This window comes from Elephas maximus, chromosome 3 (assembly GCF_024166365.1).
Source record: "Elephas maximus indicus isolate mEleMax1 chromosome 3, mEleMax1 primary haplotype, whole genome shotgun sequence".
Lineage (NCBI taxonomy): Eukaryota > Metazoa > Chordata > Mammalia > Proboscidea > Elephantidae > Elephas > Elephas maximus.
This window is the reverse complement of record NC_064821.1, coordinates 50,626,195-50,647,544: the sequence shown is the minus strand read 5'-3', so window position 1 is coordinate 50,647,544 and position 21,350 is coordinate 50,626,195. Positions and strand designations below refer to the sequence as shown.

Genomic DNA, 21,350 nt, shown 5'->3' with positions numbered 1-21,350 from the left:
AACAGTTAAAATGGCAAATGTTTTGTGATATATATACCTCTCACTATAAAATAAAATGAAAATCTTGGCATCCAAAAGGCAAAAAAGCAAACATGCGCACGTGCACGTACACACATAGTCTAATGTGGACCGCAGGGAGAAAACAGACTAAATTGAGGCCTCTGGGAGCACAGATGGGCCACCCACACAGTCTCAGGCAGGGAGACATCAGAGAAGGCTTCCTGGAGGAGGTGACACCTGCTTTGGCCTTAATGGATGAGTGAGAGAAGGACAAGTAGCAACCGGGAAGCGAGGCATTCAGGGAAGAAAGAATAGCCTGCACAAAGGCCTGGAGGTGAGAGGAGAGGGTGCGTTTGGAGCCAGGAGCAGCTCTGTGTGGCTGGAGCCCAGGAGGTGTGACTGTGATGAAGGAGAGGGAAGAGGTTAGGCCGCAGAGGTGGGCAGGGCGCCACTCACATCCGGGCCAGTCTGGCATAGCAGGCAGCCCTCCCCCACCCACAGCCGGCTACCTGGCACTCCTGCTGTGTGACAAGAGGGCTTCTCATCAGGAGAACAGCTCTTTCCTGCCTGCCCGGCCAGTCCCGCCCTCTGTGAGACAGGGTGTCACGGGCAGTGGCACAGGTGCCAGCTGGGAGGAAGCATGGCCACTTCCGGAGTCCCAGAGCTGGCCGTCTTTGCCTGTGGCCTGGCCACGCCAGTGTCAGGTGGGACCCCATGCTGGGGCAGAGACAGTGCAGTCCTGATGAGGCCACTTGGGTTCTGCTCTCAGAAGTCTGTGCTGAGTCCAGACCTGTGAGAGGCATGGGAAGGAAGGAGGGAGGGGCAGGGGCTGGGATTTAGGACCAAGTGGTATGTGACAGGAACCACAGGGCCACAGGAGTGTGGTTTTTGCTCTGAGCACCAGCAGAGAGTAGAGAGGCTGGTACCCTCAACTCAGTTTACCTTATAAAACAGGCCCCTGGTGCCAGGTCTGCCCATCCCTGGCAGGCGTGGGAGGGGTTAAGGTGTTGGCCCACAGATCTTTGGGTAAGAGGTGATGTCAGCAGTCAGCCCTGCCCTCACCTGGCTGTACCTCTCCGTATTCGGGTGTCTGTTGACAATTTGAGCACAATCTTCTGGTGCACAAAGTACAGCCGTACCTACATGGACCAAAACCCTCCATTAAAGGACACACATGGCCTGACAAGCGTGTGCAAACACACACACACACACCTTCCCACGCAGATAAAATCAGACACACACCTCACCACTAGTCATGAAAAATCCTCTTACTCACACACACCCTCAAATCTCCCAAGAAGGCCACAGAGATGGGCTGCGAAAGATGGATTTGTTTTTCATTTAAATGCATTATTTTATGTTTTAAGTCCAATTCCCAAGGATTTGGGAAGTTTTACATTTCACAACCAAATGCGTGTCTCTGGGATTATGGATGGTCTTTATGCTTTCTTTATATTTCTCTAGGTTTCCTGACTTGTTTGCAGTGAACGCGAATTAACCTCATTTCCAGAAATTTAAAGCTGTTTTCAAAAGTGAGATGGGTCAGAGGATTTGTCAGGCTGGAAGGGGCTCTGCTATAGAGATCAGAGACCCTGGGACCAGAGAATATTTCCTAAAAGGAAAAATATTAGTCACCAGCAATTCTTCTTGTTATCTGGCAGGGGTAAACATAAATACAAAAAATTAAATTAATTAGAACAAACTAGAAAAGGAAAGGTTGAGCGGGGAGAGCAACACAGCATGGTCTTTGCCTCTAGCTGAGCAAGGGCACAGGCAGGAAAATGAAAGCAGCTACAAAGTGTGAATCCCAAGCTCAGAAAACAGGTAATATTTATGGCACAGAAATCCCTAAGGTTCTCCAGTAGCAAGAGAGGTTCCTAGAAGGTGTGGGTGGAGGGGTAGGAGGAAGTGTGGACCTCAACTCTCGTTGAGGTTGAAAAATGGAGAGAGATGACGTCCCTTAGCCCTCAAAGGTTGAGCAAATGCCCAGGAAACCTGGGCTCAGGTACAATGTCTGAGTCTGGAGACCTATGAGAACCTGTACAATGGATCAGCTCTAGCTCCAGCTGTGGATTGCTGGAATCTGCCCTCCTCCTCATCTCTGCTCGAGGTTGTGGGTCTGAACAAGGCCGTGCAAACCTTGAGACAGCCTCTGCTTGCAGCCAGCACTGTTCTAATAAGGATTAGTCACTAGAATCACAGACGCTTTCACCCATTGGGGGTAAAAAAAAAAAAAAAAAAAAAAAAAATCCAATCTAGGTTGCAGAGCAGCCGGGGAGATGGCTTTACTCATATACTGCTGCTGGATGGGCACATAAACACAGCCTTCCTGGGAGGGTGAATTTGGGAATTCGTATTAAAAGTATTACAGAAGCAGTGGTGACTCTATTGTCACCTTGCATGCGGGAGACCCAGGTTCAATTGTCGGCCAATGCATCCCAGGTACAGCCACCACCCCGTCAGTCGGTGGAAGCTTGTGTGTTGCTTTGAGGCTGAACAGGTTTCAGCAGAGCTTCCAGACTAAGACAGACTAGGAAAAAAGGGCTGTTGGCCTACTTACAAAAATCAGCCAGTGAAGACCCCTTTGGATCACAACAGTCCAATCCGAAACTGATCTTGGGGAAGGTACAGGACTGGGCATGGGGTCCCCATGAGTCTGGGGCTGACTTGACAGCAGCTAACAACAACAACAATAATCAAAAACATTAAAATGTATGCATACTCTTTGACTCAACAATTCCACTTGAAGGAATATGTATGATCGTTTATGGACAAGGAGAGTCATTAGAGTTAATTATAACAAGGAAAAGCATTGGAAACCAGCTCGATGGCCAAAATTTATAAGAGAGAGGGACTGGTTAAATAAATCAGGACCAACCTCTACCATACAGTCCTTAAAAAGCACATTATAGAAGAATATTTAAGGACATGACAAAATGTTCACGCTGCATATACGTGGTAGGCTTAAAAAAAAAAACAAACCAGTGTGTTCAGTATGATTCTAATTTTATAAAATAAGACAAAGCAAAAAACAAAACAAACAAAAAACCTAGACTGGGAGGAAATACACACTGCAGCATCAACAGTGATGATTCATGGGTGGCAGGATTACAGATATTAAGATTTTCTTCTTCCTGTTTACCTGTATTTTCTGAATTTTCTATAATAAGAGGGTATAATGGAATTAGTCAGAAATAAGGAATCAGGCACTTGACAAAAAGAATGAAGGCATTTTGGGGGTGGATGGACTTATAAAGTTCGTCAGGCTGAGCCTCCATCTGGATGGAATTTGGAGACCAAACTCAGTTTGGGAAAAGCCCCTCTCCCATTCTCCCTCCTCAGGACTCCCGAGAGAGAGACAATCGTAAATAAAAGAAATGAACTCAGCTTTTAAAAATTTTTAATTACAACTTGCCCAGTAATCACCATAATCACTTATCTCAGGCCCTTGTTTAATTATTCAGTCACTAAGCATCTACTGAGCACCTACTATGATGTTAGCACTGTGCCAGGCACAGGGAACCCCCAAAACACGGGCCCCACCCAGGGAGCCCCTCAAAGTAAGGAACAGCTTGGGAAAAGGGGAAACAAGCACACAGTCTTTAATTTTTTTACTACTTGTTCTTTTTTTATTATTTAAAAGTAGTTAACATTCTTTTTTAACATTTATTGAGCACTTACTGTATGCAAAAGGAGGCCAGATGGTGCAGGGGTTAAAGCACTCAGCTGTGAACCAAAAGGTCGGCAGTTCGAACCCACCAGCCATTCCAAGGGAAAGATGGCAGTCTGCTTCCATAAAGGTTTACAGCCTTGGAAACCCTGTGGGGCAGCTCTACTCTGTTGTATAGGGTCACTATGAGTTGGAAATGACTCTGTGGCATTGGGTTTGGGTTTGGTTTCTGTGTGATAGATTCTGGGCTGTATACTGTGTTTTCTTTGGTTGGGTTTATTTTCTACCAGATTGGAGGCTCTTTAAGGGCAGAGGTTCCGGTGCAAGCGCTCAGCAATGGAATGGAAACGAGATGCATTCAGGTAAGTAAGTTTTACTGTAGGAGTCCCTGGGTGGTGCACACAGTTAACTGCTGGATTACCAACCAAAAGATTGGCGGTTCGAACCCAGAGCACCTCGGAAGACAACCCTGGTGATTTACTTCTGAAAAGTCACAGTCTTGAAAACTCTGTGGAGCACAGTTCTACTCTGCACATACGGGGTCACTATGAGTCACAGCTGACTCCATGGCAATCTACAACAACAAGTTTTTGTTATAAAGAAAAGCACATGGTACTCAAGAAATCACACCACCATTAACAAGAAATAAGAAAAAATATATATACAGTGAAAGGACAGATTTGTTCTTCTTCCTCTTCCTCTCCCAATGCACACATATTCAAGTTTCATCTCCTTATGGACTCAGAGTAAAGGTAAAAAGGATTATTGCACTGGGGTAGGTCAGGGAGTAAAGCTTTGGTCACCTCCCTGCTCAAGCAGGTGGTGTGGGGATTAAAAGCTCTGGAGTCAGACTGCCCGGCTCAGACTTGGTAAAGTATTCTCTATGCCTCAGTTTCTTCATCAGTATTAATGGGTATATTTGTAATACTAACTACATCATAGGGCTGTGATGAGGATCTAAAGAGATAAGTGCTTAACATGGTGCCTGGCACATAATAACCTCTCCATGGCTCTGGATGTACAATCTAGTTTTGCTTTTCATCATTGCAGAAGGCCACAAACCAAAAAATTGTGACCAGGAAACTTAGCTGAGATTGCTTTCAAGGCTTTCCCTATTATACAAACTGAGACAGACTTATTTGACAATCAATTATCAAGAGCCTCCTGGGTGCCAGGCACTGTGCTTGGCTTCCCAGCTTCTGAGATAAAGGCACAGACACAAGGAGCTCACAATGTGGTGAGGGTTTAGGAGGTCTTCCCCAGAGATTCCCTGGAGACTTAGAAATGGGAGAGGCTTTTCATGATGTGCAGCCTGCCTGGAGGCAGGGGGCTGGATCAGATGACCTTGATACAGTCCTTAGCTGACTCCACTTCCCCGCCTGTCTCTCCTGGGGCACAGATCGCCAAAGCCATCTATTTCTCCACTGTGCACCCCTGGCCAAATGCCAGGGAGTTGGAAACTAAGCAAGGCCAGGCTGTCAACCTGGCAACTCCTGGTAACTTCTGGATCGTAACAGCTCCTCCTGCCTCCCCAAAACTTTGTCTTAGGTGCCTTCTAGTCATTCTGCTATAGCATAGGCGCAGGCAAGGGCAGGGGCCATGTCTGTTTATCTCAATTCAGCACCTACTCAGAGAGTAAGGCCCTACCATGTGCCAGGGACTGTTCAAAATACTGAAGACATAAGGGGACACAAAACATAGTCCCTGCCTCCAAGGAGCTCCCATTCTAGTAGGGCAGCCAGATAGTAAATACAGGAGTAAGAAAGCAAGTGATAGAGAAAGGCTGGGGCTACTTCAGTGAGCTGGGCAGGGAAAGCCTTGCCGAGGAGGTGAACTGCAAGTAGAAACCCGAGTGATGAGAATAAGCAGCCTGCAAAAAGGGCATTCCAGGCTGAGGGAACAGCAAATGCAAAGGCCCTGGGGTAGGAACAAGCTTGGTGCTTTCAAGGATAGGGAGAAGCCTGTGTGGTGTTAACACCAGGACCAATGGGGAGAAGAGGTCTGAGGGGCAGGCAGGGGCCAGATCTCAAAGGACCTTGCTGGCCACGAGGAAGAGATTGGATTACATTCTAGGGAAGACTCAGGAAATGCCAAGTTGAAGAACGCGAGGAGAAAGAGCGTCTAATTTCAGGACCTGAATGGGGAATGGGGGTGGGCGGAGAAAACAAGGGAGGGAAGATCAAGGCATTGAGATGCTTGACTGAGTCTAGAGGCTTTTTGGGTGTGATGCTCTCTCTTGGACGGTTTGAACTCACCCAGTGGCCCCACGGAAGAAAGACCTGGCTATCTGCTTCCGTAAAGAGCACAGCCAAAAAAATCCTATGGGGTAGTTCTACTCTGTCAAATGGGGTCGCTATGAGTTGGAATCAACTCGACAGTACCCAACAACTCTGTTCTGGCCCCTTATAGGCAGCGGCTGTGGTTGTGCTAAGGCGCTTTGTGTGAACTTTTTGTGAGTTGGAAGTTGTGATTGGAACAGGGAGAGGAGCCTTCCCGTTTCACCGCCCTCCCCCCCCCGTTTCTTCCTCCCTCCCCAAGCTTTGTCACTTGTTCAGCCTCTCCCACCCCAGATAAGGCGCCATTGGAGGAGGTGGAAAGACCCCTGGGGGTTGGGAGAATTGCAAAATATCTGAGAAAAAATGAAGGGAAAAACAACTATTTTCATAAAAGTTAGGTGGGTAAGATGTGGCTGTCGGAGATATGGGGAGGGGTGAGCCTTATAGTGGGATGGCAGGGAAGGGATTCCTCAGGAATTCCATGCCGTTCCTTAGTTCCTCAAGGGCAAGGTCTTGTCTAGTTCATCTCTGTCTCCCAGCCCTGCATGTGGTGGGGGTCTGCTCTTTGCTGGTGCTCTGCCAATATTTGCCAAATGAATGAACGAATGAATGAAGGGCTATTACTGGAGGGAAAAAAGGACAGAGGAGAAGAAGGGATGGAGAGAGGATGGGAAGAAATGAGAAGGAGGGGGAGCACTGGATATCCCCAGGAACAATGACAATTACTGGCATTTACCAATCAATATCTTGGCTCAGGCACTTTTTCATGTATTACTGATTTTGCCCTTTCAACAATCCCAAGTGATAGGTACTTTTATTATCCACATTTTACTGCTGAGGCAACTGAGGCACACAGGGATCGAATGCCTTACTCAAGGTCACTCAGCTGGCGAGCGGCTGGGGTCTGACCCCAGAGCCCAAGCGGTTTAACCATTTCTTTATATTGCCCCTGAGTGGAATGACCCCCGAACCAGAAGGCAGAGACCTACTTTGACACTTCTCAAGTCACTACCCCTCACTGTGCCTCAGTTTCTCCTTCTGCAAAATGGCAGGATTGGGCTTGAGATCTCTGGGGCCGCATTCTGCTGAGTTACCAGGCACAAGACTCTTACAGGCTGTGGGTGAGCGCCTAACCCCTAGAAGAGTATGCCTCTGGTGGCAGAGGTAGTAATGGACAGCAGTGGGTCAGTAGGTCTATGTTGTTGTTAGTTGCTATCAAGTGGGCTCTGACTCATGGCGACTTTATGTACAACAGAATGAAATATTGCCTGGTCCAGTGCCATCTTCATGATGGTTGATATGTTTGAGCCCATTGTTGTGGCTATTGTACCAATCCGTCTTATTGAGGGTTTCCCTCATTTTTGCTGACCTACTTTACCAAATGTGATGTCCTTTTCTAGAGATTGGTCTTCCTGATGATATGTCCAAAATAAGTGAGTGGATACTTGGGCACTGTTAATTAGCATGCATTGCTGCTTCCTATTAGTTATGAGGATGAGCAGGCAAGCAAACTAAATGAACATGAGAGGTGTGTCTTTTTTCCCAAATATGGCTTTTCTGGGGTCAAGAGATGTGTGGCCCATGAATCCTGAACTGACCCCCAGGCCTTTTCCGGTGGTGAAAACACAAGCTCCACTTTTGAGGTGGTTTCTTCCCCAGCCCGTCTCCCACAGTGGAGATCATCCAGCATGCAAGGGTTGGGGGATGGATGGGGCCTGGCTGAGCCTCTTCCCTCAAACCTGGAGGAGAGTAGCCACGCCCTGCTGGTTTGCTTCTGGACCAAGTGACTTCCAGCTTCAGGCAGGGGCATGGGGCGCTCATCTTGGACAATTATTTTTCAGGGCTTCAGGTCACTTCCAGTCCTGAGAGGCTTTGCTGAAACGTTCAGATTTGGCCCCAAGGTCTACCTATCTGCAAAAATCTTTACCAGCCTGAGGCATTTCCTCTTAGTTCAATGCCTTCTGTTGCGCATGTTTCAAAGCTATGGGTCCTACTTTTAATTTTTATTCATTAATTTGCCTAATCATTTATCTATATAATTTACTATTGTGGTCAATTTTTCACTTATCTAGACTTCTAGGTGTCCACTCTCCTCTCTTTCTTTCAAGTCTCACATTATTTCCACCCTCTCCTTGTTTGTTCAGAAGGGAAAACAGGTGTAGAGACTAGCTTAGTCTTGGGATGGGGTGTCCTAGTTGAGAACCAGGGCTGATGCTGACCAATACAGCTAGGCTCTATTCCGTCTCTGGGCTCAGCCTGGTGTGGCTCCCTCAAACCAACTGGGAGGTGGGAAGGGGGGCATGCGGAGAAGAGGGGATTCCCTTCCTGAAAGCTGCCCTCCCCTACCACCTGGTTGGAAAAAAAAAACACCTGGTTGGAAGGGGGGAAGAAAAGTCAGCTCTCCCAAGCCACTCTTTATCCTATTGCCTTATTTTATTTTCCTCATGGACCTTTTCATTCTCTGAAATACTATTATTAATTTGTTTTAATGTTCCTTATCTGCCCCTCTCCCTCCACGCTGCACGGCCCATCTTGTTCACTTAAGCTTTATTTCTTGCACAACGGACTGAATGAACAACTCGTTGCAAAGAATAAGTGCAAAGTGAATATCAAACAGTGAGAACACTGCGTTCCTTTGGGTTCCATAACTCTAACATTCTAACTTGCAAAAAAGAACTAGTTCTTCAGTGGAAAAGTGGAAAGCCAAGTGGCTCTCAGGGTTCAGAACGGATGAACAGTCACTCATCCCCCACCCCTTCTCTCTTCTCCCGCAGCCTCAACGCTACTCATGGGATGTCGAAACCTTCCGGAGCCGAAAAAGAGAGCAGCGCCCTGCGATGCTCCTCCGCAGGTCTCGTCTAGCCGCGCGCCTAGACGCCCTATGCGCGGCGGGTGGGTGGGAAGAACCCGGGAGGGAAGGTCTGGGGGTGAGAGTGTGGAGTGGAGCCCGGCCCGGTAATCCGGCCCGGGTTTTGCATGCCACCCACTCGCCCGCCCGGCCGCGGAGAATTCCATAATCACAGCGGGCGAGAGCGGAGACGGGGAGCGAAAAATCCGGGATCCGGCAACTTTGGGCAGCGCATGCGCGCCCGCGGCGCTTCATCCCAAACACACACACATTTTTCCCCCGGACTTGGAAAGTCACCCAAAGCCGCCCCAAGTGCAGGTAAGAGACTCGGCGCTCCCTCCGCCGCGGCCCCCCCACACCCCCCGGCTCCGCAGGCCTCCCGGGGAGCTTCCCCGCCTCGCCCCCTGCCCCGATGCAGCCCCTCACCCCGGGGCTGCCGCTTGCAGCAGGGAGCGGGCGGGCGAGCGAGCGAGAGAGCCAGCCAGCCAGCCTGCGAGCGGCGGCTGCCACCCAACTCCGGCCGTGCGGGAGGCAGGGGGCATGGAGGGCTGGCATCGGGGCTTGGGGCGGCGCGTCGCCCGCCGTGGCCAGGGGAATGCCCGGCGCGCGGCTCCGGGGGAGGGGAGGGCTGCTGCTCCTGGGGGTCACTTACTCATCTGAGGGGGCGGCCGGGTAGGGGAGAAGAGGGGGAGGTGCCAGGCGCGAGTGCAGGACTTTGCAAATATGGTGGGGGCGCCCCCCGCGCTGCGGACTCCCGGGGGGGGGCAGGTGCTCTCAAATACCGGGTAATCATTTCTTCCCCCCACGCCCCCCAGCTGCAGGAGGGTCGTGCGCTCTCCAAGGCGGAGGAGGCAGGGGTGAGGGGCGCTTGGGGTGACTTTGCAAGACTTTGCCCAAGGGAAGGGGTGGGTGGGGAACCCCTCCAGCTGGCCCTTGTGCCCCGATGCTGGGGTGTAGGTTCTGCTGGCAGAGGTAGACAGTGTTAGCTTAGGCCTGGGGTGCTAAGGGATGCCTCCCGGTGGGAAAACGAAGGCAAGGGGTTGCTTGGATGGGGGGAGCGGCGCCCCCTTTTTCCTCTGTGCCTGGGAAGTTTGTCTCAAGTGCGCTGCTCCGGGTGCGGCGAGTGGCGCTCCTCACTCTCCCCACCCCCCTAGTCTCCCCGGGCACAGGGCTGGCAAAGCTGGGCACAAGCAGCCAGGACACCGGCTCAGAGCCGCGCGGCTGTCGGCCGGAGCCCGCCTGGGTCCGGGGGGGAAAGTTCCGGGGAGTTGTGGCGGCTGTTGTGTGCGCTGGGAGAGAAGTTGCGCCCGGGGACGTGGGACGCTGGGCTGGCGGGCCGGCGGGCGGGTGGAGCGGTGCGCTCCCGAAGGGCACACCGCGGTGGGAGAGGGTCTGGCGGGGACTGTGCCCTCCAGGCGGGCTGAGGGTGAACCTCGGAGCTCAGCAATTGGGGTGGAGGCACCTTGAATTCAGGGGCGCACGGCCGAAATAGGCACCTGGCAGAGGGTAGAGAGAAGAGAAACTGGGGCGCAGAGGACACCCAAGAGGAGGTGGCGGGGCCACCCAGTCACTTGGGGGTCGGGCTGCAGGGCAAAGGAGCGCGTGGTGGCCGGCAGAGGAGTGTGGGGGAGCGGGGCTACAGGGGGTGCGCGGGAATGGAGGCCGGGCCCGGCGGGCAGTAGGGAAGCTCCCGGGGTAGGGGGCCGAGTCGTGCGCCCGGGGTGAGCCGGCCGGGCGGAGCGGCGGCCGGTTTATTTTTACTCGGTGGCATTTGCAGAATGTGCAGCTGATGGCCGTCCGCCGCCAGGAAGTTTTGCTTTCTGTTCTTTCTCTCTCTTTCCGAAGCCAGCGCGGCCGGGAGCGGGCGGGCCGGGGAGCTGGGACGGTAGAGGGGAGGGGGCGGCCACCGGTCTGGCGGGGCTTGGGCGATGGGGGCAAGGGCGCGCTGGGGTCGGGGCGGGGGCTGGCCGGGCGCAGGCGGTCGCTGGGCTGCTGCGGAGCGTTTGGGTGAATTCTGTCCCCAGCTTTGGAAGCTCCTTGGCGAGGGGAACAGGTGTACGCGCCGTCAATCACTGCGGGAGGGACACTTAAGGGGCGTAGATGAAGATAATAATAACAGATTTCTCTTCATGGGGGTGGGTGCAGATTCTTCTTCCCAGTCATCCCTAACCCGGGTCCGGAGTTGGGGGTGGAGTGGAGAGAGAGAGAGGCAAGGGCCGCTTCTCCCTCCACGCAAGTTCCTTCGGACCTATTCCCAGCTTGGGAAGCGAGCCTGGGTGCGGCGATGACTTCCTTCCAGTCAAGCTGGGGAGGGTGCGGGTGCGTGTGCATGTAGGATTTATCCACCATCGAAGCCGCGATAACACCTCTCCTCCGAACCAGGAGCTCCGCCCAGCCCGGCTGGATCAAGGGGCGACTGGTGTTGTCTGTGTGCGTCGCTGCCCCAGCAGAGCCTGGGGGCGAGGCCCTTAGTGAGTGTGGGTGTCCCGCCAACATCTATACACTCATAGTGATGGGGGCGGCGAGAAGGAAAAGGACAGGGTAGTCGCTGGGCAAAGTTGGTAAATTTAGGACGTCTCCAAGCTGCTACAGGCGCGGGGTCAGAGAACTCCAGAGGACTGAAAAACAGATCGCCGGTAATATCGGCGCCCCCTCCCAAAGGTGCGCGCGCGCGAACACACACACACACTTACACTTACACATAGACACTCACGTCGCTGTCCTAAAGGGAGCCGTCCCGGCTGAGCAGGAGCAGCTGCGCGGGGCGTGGGGGGAGGGGGAGTAGTTGGTCCCCGGGGGCTGCGCCCGGGCTGCGCTCCACGTGCCCGGAGGGGGCGCTGGGTTGTTCGGCGCCCGAGCGCAAAGCGCTGGGTTTGCGCCCTGGTCGCAGCGAGACGGTGCGTCCCGGGAAGGCGTCGCGACCCGCGCGGTCTCCAGCTCCCCGCGCTGCCTCCCCACACCCCCAGCCGCTTTCCACTTCCCCAACTTCAGGCTTTTACTGGTTTGCTCCTCGAGCTCTGGGACCTTGTCAGGGAAGACTGGGGAACTTCTTTCCGGCCGACAGCCACCATCTCTCTCCCCGGAATCCTGCGAACCGTAGTGATTGCCCCCCCCCATCTTGTTAGCCACCTTAGAGGCGGTTAACGAGAGTTTATGGAGAATATTGTTGAACTTCAGTAATCAGGTTTCCAGCGATCTTATGCCTCCTGTTTAATTTATTAGACTAGTTATTTATTCTGTTGATGATAATCTGTTGCTGGTTTCTATGGAGATGTTAAACTGATCTCTTTCAGAAATCAAACTCCATATGCACTAAAACGTTTAAAGGGGCAGTGCCTTCCTCTTTTTTTCTTTTTGTTTTTTAGACTTTGCACCTTGCCGAGACTTCGTGTCTTCCTCTGAGTCTGGGTGCATTTTTATTTCCTTCTTACGAAGGAGAGGAGCCCGAGAGACTCACGCTTTGTGGCAAGTACAGCTTATTATGGCTAGAAGAAAGCGAAGGCTTTGATCCCTAAGTTGCATCATCATTTAAAACAGATCATTTCACCACCACCCCTTCCCCCCATCATATAAGAGCAAAATTCTTTCAACATCAAAGAGTCCAACCTAAAAAAAAAAAAAAAAAACTATTGTTTAAAAAAAAATAGCAGAGTCAGTCAAATGTGAACCTCCCCCTTTATCTGCTCGCCTTCTGTTTAAAGAATTTTTTGAATAAGAAAAACAAAACTTGTAGTTCAGCTAATTTTTTCATACTTATTAATAGTTTATCTTGCCCTCCCCCTTTTTTTTTCATTTAAAAAGAAGTTCAAAGTTAGATTTCTCTGCCTGTGGGGGTTGAGGTATATTTGCTTCTCTTTCAGATCCTGACCATCTGTTTTTGGAAAATTAGCCTCTGGGAAGAGGGGAGAAGTTTTTACTCAAACTTAATGCACTGCTTTAAATTTCCTGGGAAAACAGTCACCCAAACATTTTCAAGCCCTCATTTCCCTGCTGTTTGAAAGATCAGTCACTTCGGGTGTGTGAGACCCTATCAACTTTTTCTCTTTTTCTCCCCTTTTCAGGTGTTTTTCTGTAGACTTGTGACTTTGGAGGGGTGGGTGCAGTAAATGAAGAAAGTTAAGGGAGAAAAAAAATTATCTGGGTTTCTGACACTCTGAGAAATTGTGAACCTACCCTGAACTCAGATATTTATCATGCTGACAGATATGATACAAAGCGATTGCGTTTCTTGATGATCCCCGGGGACTAAGTTGGAGGTAAAACCATTTAATGCATTTTTAATATTAAAGTAAGGCCTGGCTTCCATTTTCTTGGCGGTGGGGGGGGGGGTGGATATCTCTATAAAGCTGGCGCATTGTACGTGTGTATATTGTTTTTTCTTTTTCAGCTAGAACCCCACACCCCCACCTCTTTCACATTTCCATTTACTTTGGGGAGGGGTGAGCCACATGCAGGGCATTTGGCCTTCATAAATAAATTTATATTTGGCCAGAAGTCCAGTGCTAAATAAGAGCACATTAAAACAACAACAACGAACTCAGACTCCACCCCTGTCATAGGAAATAAAACAGAGGCAATACTCGACTTTTTTTTTTTTTTTCCTCCTCCCGTCCTTATTCTCTTTTGTATTATTTTATTTTGGAAGGAGGTGGGGCGGTGGTTGCCACTCAGCTCTGAGGAGAGAGAAGCCATTCCTGTGTTATTCCTCTTTTTGCTATATTTTCAAAATTTGTTTGATTTGGTTGACAAACAGAACAGAGGCTTACGAGTAAAAAAAAAAGAGCACTGTGGCTTTAAACTCAGGAGTTTGCATATTCTCCTTGTATCTTTCCCCTTTGCTAATTATTGTGTTGTTTTCAGAGCAAATATGTCATATCCATGGCGACCGGGCAGGTTTATTGTCTTTCTGAAGCAATAGCTCACATAAGTAATTAATGACTTTCTTTTTTTTCCTCTGGCTTAGGTTAAACAGATCATTCAAGGAAAGTCATATCTCTCTCTCTCTTTTCTCTCTCTCTCTTTTTTTTTTAGCCTGGTGACATAAGAACATGAGTTAGAACAAGAAAATACTTTAACCAAGAAGTCAACAGCTTATTTTCCCCCATTTCTTTTAAAAGCTGAAGTGTCAGCTTTCAGACATATTAGGCTGTCATCCTCAAAGCCGTGAGCAGTGTAGTCCACGGCTGGGCTGGAAATCCATTTGAAGGTTGTGCAAAGTGGAAACGGGAGGTATTGGCGTGGGGGGGAGTAACCTGAAGGAATTTGTTTTTTAGTTGTGGGGGGGAAGCACTCCAAAATGAGTATTTCTCCTGTATTTAGCAGAATTTAATTAAATTGTTTACAGGAAAGAATTAATGAGTTGGTAGTAAAGTGTTTCCCCCTCTCTTCTTTTTCCTAGACTAGTTAATTGGAAAGACGAAGTTTTTCTTTTTGCTTTACCTACTGTTCAGCTTTCTCCAACTTTTGTCGAAAGTGCGTTTTCTAAGAAAAGTAGCTTTTGGAATCCCTTCTCGTTTACTGTGTCCAGAATTATAGTGGGGTTTTTGGGTTTTTCCTTTAGACCTACAACTTGAAGCTGGTTTCCACTTCTCAGGAATCAACAGCTATGATGATCGACCAAGATTTGGATTTTTTTTTTAACCTCTTTTTTTGTTGTTGTTGAGGGGGGGTCCTTTTGAGGATGTAAAATGTGTAGTGAAGGCATGACTACCTTCTATATTCAGTGATAGCATTGGGGAAGGTAGAAACAATTTTTTTTTCCTTTTTAAAAAAATCACCATTTATGTTCCACTCTATTCAAATGGGCCTTTTGCTCATAAGATGTCATATGATGTCACCCCTTAACTTTAGAAATGTACTGGCTGTCCAACTAATATTTTCTGGTAACTTCTTTGGCCCACCCCCTGTCCCCGCTACAGACATACATTAATTAAGTACTCTTGTCGTCTGTCCTAACGCCCCCCGCCCCACTTTGTAAATTTGACATATAGCCAAGGTTTGGTGTATGTTCTTCAAAAGGAGGAGAGAGATAAAGAGAAAAGCATTTATGTCGTACTCCACAGTTAAAAAGGAGATTTCTCCCTTACATGAACCAAGTTTAAAAAAAAAAAAAAAAAAAGGCCTGGAGTCAACAGAATGAATCTTTAGGCTTTGGGGCATTCAAAATAAAAATATAAAGAAGAAGAGAGATTTATTTGGTATCTGGTTTCTGAGGAGGAAAAGAGAAGGCCAAGCAAGTCGGATGCAGAGAATCTAGCGCAGTTGTAATTGAGCCCGTAACCTCTTGATGTCTATATCAGAAACACAGACAAGAGCAAAGGGAGCTGAAGAGAGGAAAACAAGCTTGTAGAGGAGGGAGCTCAGGGGGAGATTCACAGAGAGAGAGAGAGAGAGAGAGAGAGAGAGATTTAATTTATAGCATTTTAAAAACCGTAATTTCATTAGGATCTGTTCTTCCCCTGCTCTGAAGGGCAGCCGGGCAGACCGATAAGGCCAGTGCCTTGGCCCAGGGTACGTGGCGGTGTGGTGGGTGCAAACTTGACCATCTTGTCAGCATCCAGGGTTTGCTTTGTCTGCCCACTTGCTGCTACCTTGATTATTTTTAAAGAAAAAAGTCTCAAATTGTTAAAAGTTAGCCGTGCCTCCGGGGTGCCCTGTGATTCCCTTCTGGGTACCACGATGTTCCACAAGCAGTGTGGTTTGGCTGCCTCCTGCCTGGGCCGTGGCATCTGCGTGTCTTCTGTCTGTCGCTTGGCTGCCTGGGGTTCCAGCTGCAGGAGACCACTGGGGGAGGGGGGCACCTCCATCTCTGCCCCCCCTCAAGTTTACCAAGTTAACTTGCTGTGATTTGGAAGCCACAGCTTGGGGAAAAAAAGCGAAAGGCTGTCATAAATTCTGCAAAAATTAATCAACCGTGTAGAGCTGCGTGATAGGAGGGCTTGCAGGCAAGGTGGGCCCTTTTCCCAGTCCCCCTGCTCAAAGTCCAGCAGAGGAAGGGGTGGCCTGGACGGTGGCAAGGGAAGGGTTTTTTTTTTTTTTTAATCCGAATAATTGAGAACAACTAGGGGGAGAGAAGAAGAGAGATGGATTTATTGAATATAAATCCTCAAATGCTCTTGTTCCATATTGTTGGGTTCCCCCCGCCCTTTTGGTCTGGATTTGTCCTATGTGCCTTTGATGGGAAAAGCATGTAGGGAAAGAGAGCAAAAGGGGGTGGGGGGAGAAGGAGAGAGAGAGAGACAGGGACGTGTAGCTCCTTCGGAACTCATTATCATTCTTAATAAGTCTTAAGGAATAAAGAAGAGCATTGAGTGTAAATGCTGGTAATCCTAACACTTCTCAAGGTGAGAGGAGTCTTGAGGACACAGAAAAAAGAGCGTGGAGGAGGGGGTGGGAGGTGGGGGCCCAGAGGCCCTGGGGGAGTGGCAGGCCTGGGGCTTGGGAGGCTTGCAGGAGGCCCCGGAGGCTGGGGGTCCCGGAGGAGTCCCAGTCTGGACAGGTTGTGGGTTGGCACTGGGATCCCCAGGACAGGGTGACTTTCTAGGGGCAAGGGGCAGAGGGGAGCATCAGGCCCTGGTTCACCCAGTTGGGAGGAGGGCATTTGCCCCTCCTGGGCGGGGTGGGGGTGCTATCTCTAGGGTCAGTTCGGCCCCTTCCCCTGGCCTTAGGTTCCTGGAGAAGGCCTGGAGGTGCTGGCCTCATCCCAGGCCCCTTGCTGCTCTGTAGGCCTGTAGCAGCTGCTCTGGGAAGCAAGAGGGACGGCGGTGCGGCCGGAGCTCAGCTCCGGACACTAGGTGGCTTAGAGGATCTGCAAGGTTTTTCAAGGCAGCGGCCGCAGGCTTCCTCTCTTCTCCCGCTGGTGGGCTCCTCTGCGCTGCTCCTCTGCTGGTCTGTGGGCAGCCCTTGTCGATGGAAGAGGGCGAGTGGGCACTGGCCCAGGGGCATGGCACCACTCCTGGGCCCGTGCTCCCGGTGACCAACTTCCTGGGGCAGCTCCCAGGGTGGGGGCGGGGGCGGGGGGGGAGAGGCAGCTGCTGAAAGACACTAGCAGGAGGGACAGTTAGAGCCTGGACTTGTGTTCTCCGCCCTCGTCCTCGGCCACTGGGGTATGAGGCGCTGTGGAGAATGTGGGAGCTCTCTGGGCAATGGGTCCTCCCTCTTTTGAGTTCCTGTGCCTTCTTTGAGAATTCTCTTAATAAAAAAATTTCATAAGTGTAAATATGGCTTATACTTTGATGGGTTTCACAGACCTTATAAACCCAGCCTAAGGACCCTCTGGGGTCCCCTGCTCTGGTGGGCTTCTTTCCAATTCTCCAGGATGGAGAGGGGAGGAGAAGGGAAACCCACATTCCCATGAGACAAAATTGGCCCTCACCTCCACTCCCACCCCTGCCTACCTCAGTACCGGGAAAGAAGCTTGATGCCAAGTGGTGACCTAGGGGTCTCCCGTAGCTGGATTAGGGGGTAACATTCAGGCTATCGCTATGAAGAACCATGCCTGCTCAGGTGGTAGTCTCCAGCCATCAGCAGGGGCCTGGGAGAGGCCCCACTCCAGGCCAAAGGGAGCCCCAACTTCCAGCGGATATTCTTAAGGGTCCCCAGGGTGTTTGAGGAAGAGTCTTAGCCAAGGTCACGTCTGAACCATGCATGCGTTTCTCTGGAATGAGGGGTGGCCAGGGAGAGCGACAGAATTCAGTTTTGACTTACCGTCATCAATTTTTTTTTTTTTAACTATATGTTTTTTGGGAAAGCAACTTCTGGGGAGCATGCAAGGGTGTGTGGGCGTTGGAGGTGCAGGCTGGTGACAGAGCCGGTGCAGAGCCCAGAGGGAGAACAGCACGGGTTAATGGCAGGGTGGATTCTGCCTTTCTGCTGTTTAAAAGCAGTAATGACCAAATTGCATGCCCTGCGTGTTCGTTGCTGACGAGATTTACCGAAAGGAAGCTGAGCTGTCTCTCTTCTGCTGGTCTCTGGGTGGGTGAGCGTGTGTGGTGTGTGTGTGTGTGTGTGTGTGTGTGTGTGTGTAAATGAGAAGAAGGGGTGGGGGTGTGAGTGCTGCCAGGCTGGCACCCTTCCCCAGCACTAATTGCTGGCAGATACCCACGGGGGCTGTGCCAGCGTCTCCAGCTCCACCCGCCCCCCCGGCCCCTGGGGAGCTCAGCTGTGCAGTTCACTATGTGAGGGCCATTTCCGGGCCCACTAGGCCTGGTGACTCCTTTGGGAATCTCAGGGAAATCTAACCTTTGGGACCATGGACCAAGACCGAGCATCCCTGACTGGGGATGGGGAGACAGAGGGAGACGTGGGCGGTCCGGAGCTCAGCTGTGGTCTGGCTGTCCATGCCTGCAGGGTCTTATGGGGTGTGGCCTGGTGGGCTAGTCATTAGGTAGTCTGTTCCAGTCCTAGCTCTCAGTGTGTCACTGTCTGATCTTAACCAAGTCATTTGTCCTCCTGAGCCTCAGTTTCCTTTCTTGTTGAATGGGCTCTGATCCTGCTGACCTCACAGGGTTGTCTTGACAGTCAGCTGGGTTCATAGCTGTAAAAGTCCTCTGAATATAATTAAGTGTAATGAAAAATTTATCATGGGCACTGCTTTGTCAAGTGCATGAGGCTCCCAATGTCAGATCAGCTGGTTTTATATAATATGGGATCAGTCTCAAAGGGGACCCCCGTGAATTCCTTTCCAGAAAGTTGTGGGCCTGGACCTGATATGTGGTGCTGGGGTTGCATTTGTATCAGGTTGCAGGTTGGTTTTCTCATTATTTGGGACTTGGAACTAAGTTGGGGGAGGGTGTTACTTTTCATGTAGAATGGGGGATCCCATCAGGGTGCTGGGTGTGCTTAGCAGCTTTGAGGAGCTGTTTATATCATGGATCAGATTATGCACCTGGAGTCAGTTGACTAGGGGTCAAAGCCACGTGGCTTTCCATCAGTGAGTTAACTAGATGGTGCCTTGGTTTTCTTATCTGTAAAATGGGAATACTAGTACCTACCTAGTGGGGTTGATGGGAGGCTTAGATGAGCTAAGATGTGTAAAGTGTTTAGAACAGGTCTGGTACCCGTGTAGGGGTGAGACTAGAAGCACTTGCCACATACTAGGGATTGCTGTGGATGAAGGAGTGGGGAGAACTCATCCTCTCCACATCTGAGGGCTAGGGACTCCATCAGGTGTGGGCCGATGTGGCGTTGGCTGGAAATTCTGGGTTTAGTGTTTCACTTCTCTAGGCTGTCTTGGGGTCCTCTGGTATTTTGGGAGATGGATCAGCAAGGCTGTGACCACATTTGGAGTCAGCCTCAACATGGGGAAGGGCCATTGGTTCCTCTTCCACTGTGGCCAGACTGGACTCCCAGTCAGTTGGGGAGGGTCATCCTGGGAGCTGTTTGGGACAAGAGGCAAGGGATGGGGCGGGGCAGGGCCTGGGAACTGGCCCAAGGAGCTGTGCCCCCTGCCTGTGTTTGCACTGCCCTCGAGCTTAGTTCTGAGTGGAGGTTAGTCCCAGAGGCTGGGAGTGCCTTTGTGTGGGAAAGCTCCTTTATAATGGGGACAGTGTGGCTGGCAGAGGCTTCTTGTTGTTGTGTGCTGTCAAGTCAATTCCGACTCGTAGCGACCCAATATGACAGAGTAGAATTGCCCCATAGAGTTTCCAAGGCCATGATCATTACAGAAGCAGACCAGCAGGTCTTTTCTTCTGTGAAGCCGCTGGTGGGTTCAAACTGCCCGTCTTTCGGCTTAACCATTGTGGCACCAGGGCTCCTTGGCAGAGTGTTAGAGCATGGGCTTTGGAGCCAGGCTGACTCAGATGTGACTCTTGTTTCTACCACTTGGGCAAGTTAATTCCTCTAATCCTTTGTTTCCACATCTGTGAAATGGGAGTTACAAACCTATCTCGTGGGGTATTGAATGAGAGGATAGTAACCTGGTAACATCTATTGAGGTTGCACTGAGCATTATTGCATGACATACAGTGGGGGACGAGGGGGAAGGTCATTAACGGGCTAGCCTTGGACTGAGCCTAAGTTGGGTCCCTGGGTGACCTGGAGCTTAGTTCAGGGGCTTGGTGCTGAGCAAAAGGGCCCAGCAGGGCGAGTGTGACTGGCGTCTTTTTAACCCCTTTCGTGGACTCATCTGAGGTTTCCCATGTGCCCTTGGCTAATCCTGCCCAGGGGCATTCCCCAGGTGCTGAGGAGGTGGAGGAAGGGCCAGAGGAAGACAAGGGGTGCCATGGAGGCAGTGACCTAAGGAGGCAAAGGCAGTGGAGGCTGAGGAGCGGGGGGCACTGGAGGGGCGAGGGGCACTTATGGAAGATGAGGTGTATAAAGCTCCATCGTCCTCTCCCATTTCACTGTGCTGTGCCAAAACACCCCGGTTCTTGTTTCACTATCTGCGATCTGGGAGCAGGTTAATTTCCATGACGAACTCCAGGCCACGTGCTCGGAGGATTTATCTAATTAAACTGATGCCTTTTTCTAAGAAAGAAAGGATGGAAGGAGGAAGAGAATGAAGGAAAGAGGGAAGGAAGAAAAGAAGGAAGGAAGGAGGAAAGAAGGAAGGATGGGAGGGAGAGAAAGAAGGGAGGAGAAAAGGAAGGGAGCGAGAAAGACAGGAAAGAAGGGAGGAAGAAAGGAAGGAACACAGATACACTGGAGGCAGACCTGTGATTTTTGAAAGTCTGTGACAAACTAAAGGAGAGGCTTGGTACCTGAGGTGGGGGCTTTCCTGGGGGACCGTGCTTCTGTCTTTTGACACTTAGTCTATTTCCAAAATAGCTCTTGGCCTGGGATGGAAAGAGTTCTGGAGGGTTCTGGATCTTCACTGTTTGATATGGTAGCCACTAGCCCAGATAACAATTTCAATTTAAATAAAATAAAATTAAAAATTCAGTTCTTCAGTTGAATTAGCCACATCTCAAGTGCTCTATAGCCACATGGAGCTAGAGGCTACTGCATCGGGCAGTGCAGATACAGAACATTTTCATCATTGCAGAAGGTTCTATTAGACAGTGACGGAAATGGGCGTTGAGTAGTGGGGATACACCCAGGTGCCAAAGAGGACTCCCTACCTGGATCCCAGGCCTCTTTAGGATCCACTGCAGGCTTTCTCTCCCAGGGCAGGCGATGTAGTGGGTCTGGAGTTAGACAGAAAGAGGTATGTATTAGTTTCCGAGGGCTGCCATAACAAATTTCCACAAACTGGGTGGCTTAGAACAATAGAGATTTATTCTCTCTCAGTTGTATGGCCAGAAACCCCAAATCAAGGTGTTGGCAGGTCTGATTCCTTCTTGAGACTGAAGGAGAAGCCATCCGATTTCTCTCTCCTAGCTTCTAGTGACTGCTGGCAATCCTTGGCATTTGTGGCAGCATAATTCCAATTTCTGCCTCCATCTTTGCATGGTGTCTCCACCATGTCTGTGTTTCCGTGTCTGTATCTATGCCTTTACATGGCCTTCTTATAAGGACACCAGGCACTGGATTCAGGACCTAGCCTACTCCAGCGTGACCTCATCGTAACATAACCAATTAGATCTCTAAAGACCCAACTTCCAAAGAAAGTCCCATT

At 50.4% G+C, this 21,350-nt stretch overlaps 1 protein-coding gene across 2 annotated transcripts in view; it reads left to right on the top strand.

Moving 5' to 3' along the window:
* The first annotated feature begins 8,886 nt into the window (after positions 1-8,886).
* Positions 8,887-21,350, top strand: part of CASZ1 (castor zinc finger 1) — a 161,996-nt gene continuing 149,532 nt past the window's right edge. For both annotated transcript variants that reach the window (XM_049877903.1, XM_049877896.1), the window contains exon 1: positions 8,887-9,112. The gene's annotated coding sequence lies outside the window, so the exon portion shown is untranslated. The remainder of the gene's footprint in view (positions 9,113-21,350) is intronic.